Source organism: Sphaeroforma arctica, assembly GCF_001186125.1.
Source record: "Sphaeroforma arctica JP610 unplaced genomic scaffold supercont1.146, whole genome shotgun sequence".
Lineage (NCBI taxonomy): Eukaryota > Ichthyosporea > Ichthyophonida > Sphaeroforma > Sphaeroforma arctica.
This window is the reverse complement of record NW_014040412.1, coordinates 19,751-26,510: the sequence shown is the minus strand read 5'-3', so window position 1 is coordinate 26,510 and position 6,760 is coordinate 19,751.

The following is a 6,760-nucleotide window of genomic DNA, read 5'->3' as shown; positions in this document are numbered from 1 at the left end:
GAGGGTCACTCCACCCCCCCGCTCTTCACCATCGAAGATGTAGGAGGGAGACCCTCCGCCATCCCGCGAAGCGGGAAGGCTGTACGATTCCTTTCCTTTCCTTCTCTCCGAGAGCAAGCACTCTACCATCATCTTTTACATCCCTCCTTTCAGATGGTAGGTCCCTCTCTTCTTTTGGGGACCGTAGGATAGCTTATGTCCCCCTACGGGGGATCCCCGCGGAGCGGGGATCACTTCTCCCCGCGGAGCGGAGATCAGGTGTCCCTTCAGGATGATTACACACTACACTCCCAAAAGAAGAGAGTTATGTCAGCATTATAGTAGTTGAACTTTAAGCTTAAGCTTACCCCAGTAAAGTAGGGGCAGCATCCCCGCTCCGCGGGGACCATCCCGTAGGTACTCCGAAGGAGGGAGAGAGCGTGTACCTGTACCTGAAGGTGTATCTGTACCCATAGGAGGGTCGTGGAGGGTCCCTAAAACTACGGACCCTCCTACACGTTCTCGTTCTTCCCCCTAAAAATAAAAATAAGAGTGAGAGATAAAGATAGACACGGGGATTACCACCATCACTGCCATATTTATCTGGATCTAAGGTGAGGAGGGGGGTGCCCTGATATTGTCACTTGAACAACCTTAGAAGATCTCTACTCATACCCAGAGAGATAACTACCTCAAAAATTCTCTTCTTTACTGACACCTAACACCCTCTGTATGAGATTATTTTAACTCCCCTAATTGCACTAAGATCCTTCAACACCACCCTACCTAGTACAGACATGTCTACACTCTAATTATCTAATACAGTAACTCCCCTATCACCATGGTATACACAGTGTCCAGATACCTATGATGGGTAAGATATACTCTAGACCTGGGGGGTGGGGTCCCTCCCCGGGCTCCGGGGACCCGTCCTGTCCCTTCGGGGTTCCGTAGGTACTCTCTACGAGAGTGTAGGATGTCCCTGACATCCAACACCCTCCTACACGCCCTCTCTACGAGAGTCCCCCCCCGTTATGCGGGGGTGCCCTTGTCCTCTACGAGGGTCGCGACCCTTCTATGTGCACATCTATCACCCCCAGGGGTAGATTATATTGTCTCCCTCGAGGTTTATTAAAGTCGGTAAATCAGTGCACATATATGTGCTTATAATTCCCCTCGGAGAGGGGATATACCCCTTCGGGGTAATTAGTTATAATAAATTTCATCTTTTTTATTGATTACTCTTACTTACTGGTGACCCTATTTATTACTTGTTGGCATAGAACGATGTAGTGGTAATTAAATAGGGTTCCCTTAGATATCAGTTATCAAGTAGCACTCAATCTCTAATCAATGATCTTGGGTAGGAGGACTCCACCATCCCCTCGGGAGGAGGGTTCCCTCGGGTCCCTCGCAAAAGACAAAGAGAATAAGCTAAGAGGGTGTCTTTGTTTTATGAGCGAGTACGGAGAGATGTGCCACCATAGTTTCAAGATCACCCCTAGACAGAGATATAAATAAGTTGTTCTGTACACAGACCCATTTTTAGGTATGACTAATATCTTCCCTCCACCATGTCTACATAATCTCACCATAGACTGTGATCACTGCTCCAATAAGAAGACGGATTACTTTGATATAAATTTCATATTTTCGCATAACCGCTAGCACTTACAAATACTGAGGGGCACGGGGGAGGGTGTCCCTGTCCCTGTCTCCACCACCCTTATTTATTTGGGTAGGGTTTGAACCTATATTTTCTGCTAGTCTGTTTTATTTTCAGTTCAACCTACATTTTTTTATTTATATTTCTCAATCGGTGTGACCCTACCACTTTTTATTTTCTTCCCCCCTCCGCTTCAGAGAGATATGTAGGTGCTGGAGAAGTGTCTTTGGAGAGACTAGCTAGCCTCTTCGTAATCTTCCTATGCATTTGGATCCTTTTCCGGCCCTCCCCCTCCCCCTTTGGGGCAATTTCCATGGCTTCCTGGGTAGCCGTGATTAGTTGTGCTCTTTCGGGTGGCGAAAGACTACACCCCTTTTTGGGGTGTGGCACTTAGTTAGCAATCCGGCGTAGTAACTTGAGGTCCTCGGGGGTCTTAGTTTGGTGACACCCCCGATGTACAAGTTGCTTGTTATCCAGGCTTTCAAGGAGCGGGGTGAGCTCCGGCAGTCTTCCAAGGGCTTGGGGGATTCTGTGGTCGATGTGTAGGCCCCTGTATCATTTAGGGCCTGTGGGGATTCCTTCGTATTTCGTATCCTGGCGAGAGGGTCCTACGCCCTTTCTTCCCCTTAGTTCACCCAGCGTGTTGGTGGGGATGGATAGTCTTTAGATTGGTCTTCTGATTCGAAGTCTTGCGTTGTTAAGAGACCCCTGTTGCAGATAGGACAGATCTCCTTTTGCTGGTGCAAGAGTAGGGCTTGGGGGAAGGGACCGGATTTTTTCTATTATCACCCTTCGCCGTAGATATGGTTCGGGGTTTACTAGGAAACTATTTTAAATCAGCGGTCTGGAAGGATCCAGAAGGCTTCACGGGGTTTCCACGTGGCTTTTCCAGAGAGTAGGTATGGCGAGATCCTTCCCCTTGCTATCTGTGACGTGGAAGGGGGATCATTCCCCCTTCTTGTTTCTCAGATGCATTCGTATGTATAGGCCATAGTGGCCACTCCCATACTTTTTGAATAGGAAGGCTCTGGCCCTGTTAGTCATTCTTCAGTCAAGTTTCCTTCGTAGAGCCGTCTGTTACCCCCCCCCCGTAGAAGTAGTTTGACCACCCTCTGAGTAGTAGACCCAGTCCCAAGACTATGTCCCCAATATTTGGATTAACGCTCTTTCGACTCATAATAGTTTTAACTCTCTGGAGTAAGCTGAGCTGGGATTTTCTGGAAGGGTAGACATAGGTGCCCAATCAATCTAGCCGTTTACCGGCTCTGCCTCTCGGGGCCCATCCCAGAGTGTCCCTCTTGGATAATCTGGGTAGTACTTGGTGGAAGCTTCAGCCCAGGAAGTGGAACTTGCTTCCAAGTTTCCAGGGTAGGATCCTGGCTTTCTCTGAGGAAAGTTCTAGGCCTCTTTCTGCGAGAAAATCGGAGATCGCTGCTATACACCCTTCAACTCTTTCTGGACTGGTTGTTCCTACTATGAAGTCGTCCGCATAACGAATACAGAAGGCTTTGGCCCTCGCTCCTTCTTTCTCGTTTCTAGCCCGTGTTGGCATCTCTTCTGTTTTTACTCCGATTTTCTCTAGGAATTCCGCTTTACCTTCCGGTTTGTGTCATCCTTTCCAAGGGTGGGAGTCGCAGTAGGTCTGTGTCATGGATGTCTCGACCACTTTTCCAACCCATCCAGAGTTCAGTTCATTAACAGGGGGGAGATTATTCCCCCTTGGGGGATAGGGGGAGGGTGGTGACCCTCCCCCCCTCATCCGCTTATTAGAAGACCCTCCATGGGGTGCATTCGGGGGGCCTTCAGCATGGCGGTGAGTAGGTTTTCGTAGCCTTCGGGCATGGGTAGATGTTTTTCCAATCAGGAGTGACTGATTTTGTCGAACCACCCTTTGATATCGCCCTCAATTAGTGTCTGTTCGTTGTAAAAACTTGGATCCATCTTCGCTTTGTCTACCCTTGTCTTGGGGTTGAAAGTGGCCATACGTGGTCTTTATAGGCCCCCACGACGGTATCTAAGAACTCGGCATGCCACGGCGGGTATAGCTTGGTGCCATCCCCTTAAATAAATGGCGTAGTAGTCTTAAAAATATTTCTTTCCAAGATTGGTTCCATGACTAGTTTCATGAGTTGTTGGACTGCTCGGTCGGCCAGGGTTGCTATCCCTAGAGCTCTGGTTTTCCCGTTGCTCTTAGGGATCAGCACCGTTCTTATGGGTTGACTTTTGAAGTTTTTGAGCCTATAGTGCTTTAACTCCGTAAGCATTCCTAGTTTGAGTTCTAGGTTATTCCGGATCGCCCCTTTTATCCTTTCCCCGGCATCTTCGATTGGACTTTTTATAATGGCCTTATAGCGTACTCTTAGCACCCGCAGGTGTTGATATGCTTCCGGCTTCCCGGATTTGAGTCACCTTCGTCTTTCTTCACGGGGGCTCAGCTCAAGCTTGTTTCGCTTCTTCCGACGCATCGCCTGATCGGTTTTCCCCTTGGCTGTAGCTAACTCTCCTTTTATTTCTTCTATTTATTTTTCCATTTGTTTGTGGGCGCGTTGCTTCGTGTCTACGACTTGAGGCACCGCAAGGAAAGATTTACCGTCCACCCCTGGGCTTCGTGAACCCCTGTTTGTGCTCACCATTTATACGGCAATTACTTTGAGGGTTAGGGAGTTCATACGATTGCCGGCTAGGTGGAGTTGTTCTTTCCAGTTCTCGTTGTGGCCCAGGGTTTTTAGGTGATCTTCCCTGTTACCGCCCACTTCTCCGTGTATTATCGCACAGTCACGTGCTACCTTCTGCTCTATTTACTCCAACCCTCATTCGGTAGACTCCTTTCGTAAATTTGGGTGGGTGATTGGTCATATGGCTTTGTTTAGAAGGACGGCTGCGGGTTGGTCAAGGAGCGTGCCTCTCACCGCTTCCTCTTTCGATTTTTTTGCGGATCTGTGAGGCCGGCCCCCAGTGTTAGGTAGTTTTGTGAGTTCCGGACCACTATTTATGGTCTCTAGGGCTTCCCCCCCCTCTCCCTTGGGAGATGCGGGGAGGGGTGCCCTGTTCCGTCCTGTGTCATTGGGGCTACCCCCGTTGCCTCCTAGTTTGGAGTGGGGGGGAGAGATCTTAATTAAAATATGGTCGGAGATCTTTCGGAGGTGGGAATAAAACGGAACCGAAGACACTCTCGGAGATAGATAAAGGGGGAGAAGGAGTATTCAAGGAATTGGAAAGACAATAAAGCAGAGGCTAAAATGAGAGGGAGGAGGTGAAGGAGAGGGCGTGGTGGTGGAGCATGGGGGGGGGGGTCATAAGGGGAGACCCTCCCCCCAACCCCGAAGGGACGCCTCCCCCGAACCCTCCTAGGTATAGGTATACACGCGGAGTACATCCCTACGGATCTACGATTCCAATTGAGTTGTCGGATGATAGCTAGACGATCACTCCCGTGTGTAAAAAAGGGGTACCCTGGAAGCCCTGCACCATGTAAGATTGATGGCTCGCTACTCACTAAAATGGAATGTAATGTAAATAAAATTAACGGGTCTCCAAAGAGAGGCAGGCTACCATCTAGGGAGGAAATAAGGTTCATGCCTACAGACTATCTAACTATCCCTACCAATCACTAACTCCTATAGATCTCTCACACTGACCTATCACATATCTCTCTCCTACCGAAGGCCAGTCCCTTCTCCTACCCACCACAGTAACCCCGGGTGAGAGATAACTATAGGTAGCTAATATCCGCAATGAGAGCTACCATCAAACTGAACTTAAACTGAAGTAACCATCTATTTAGTGTAGCCTAACCCTGACCCAAAATGGCTATCTCCCACGGGGGTAATTATCTCGGATAAGTTCTAGGGGCTGTTGGATAATACACACCGCATAGAGATACTCTTATAATTGATCATGTGATGGAGTGGGGACTCCCTGAGTGTCTGTGCTCGAGAAGAGAGTGATAGAGCAATTGGTCTAGATATTAGTTTAGGTAAAGAGTTATGAGGATCTACGATCCGATGGGTGATCTTTTACATGCTGGAGGACTGTATAACCAGGGTATAACGTTACAGGAACAAAGCGAAGACCTAGCCAAGCTAAAAGTTATAATAAGCCTACTCACCGGCTCAGGCTTGTCAACCCAAAGACAAATCTGCTCCTACATATATTTTCCAGGCAAAAGGACGTAATCTTCCCGCATTAACCCTAATGACTATAAAGTTTATTGGTATTTATCCCGTCAGAGTCAACAAGTGTGTAGAGAGTGCCATTTTTAAAAAGGGGGGTGATACTACTCGTTTTAATTATAATTTAAATGGCTGTATCCTTAGTATAAGCCCGATGAAGGTAAACCCTGGTGTTGTAGAGGAGATGATAAAAGCTATGTCAGAAAGCGGACATGGGTAACTTTTCGTCTAGCCTACTATATTCCGAAGTATTCAAAGTAATTTGGACTTTAGGCCTTATTCAAAATTAATATTCACTAAACATGAACCCTGAAGGGCCGCCTCCCCGGGTTCCGGGGAGGGACCCAACCCAGTTTTTTTAACACCCAAGGTACACCCCGCTTTCGAGAGGGCCACACCTTTTTAGGGTTAGTAGGCTTATAGTCTCTTGTTCCATCTGGAGCTATGCTCTTGTTGCATATGTACCTACGTATCACCTGTTAGTTTTATATTCAGTGGTGTAAAGAGGTAGACTATATTATGCCTTCCATAAAAGTATCTACTTCTAGGAAAGAAAGATTCTATGATAGATGGTTCTACCTCACATCATTTCCAAGACACAGGGGGGTTCATAGAGAGCCTCGAGTAGCCTATTGAAGGAGCCTCCTACAGGCTAATAGATATTCCTACCCTGCGGGATCAGTCTCCTTAAGCACGCTATTCTTCTATCTCTCCCCAAGAGGGCACACTAATACAATTTTACAGTTCAATTCTAAAGCAGTATACTCTAACTTAGACTTATGGTGAGACTCCTTAGCTATCAAACTAAATTACCCCGTAGGGGTACTCCGAAGGAGGGAGAGAGCGGGCCTGCGTGTAGGAGTGCAAAGCTTGCTCCCCCCCTTCACGATATACCGCTACGCGTGTATCCCCTCGGGAAAAGAGACTGTAAGATCGCATAAGA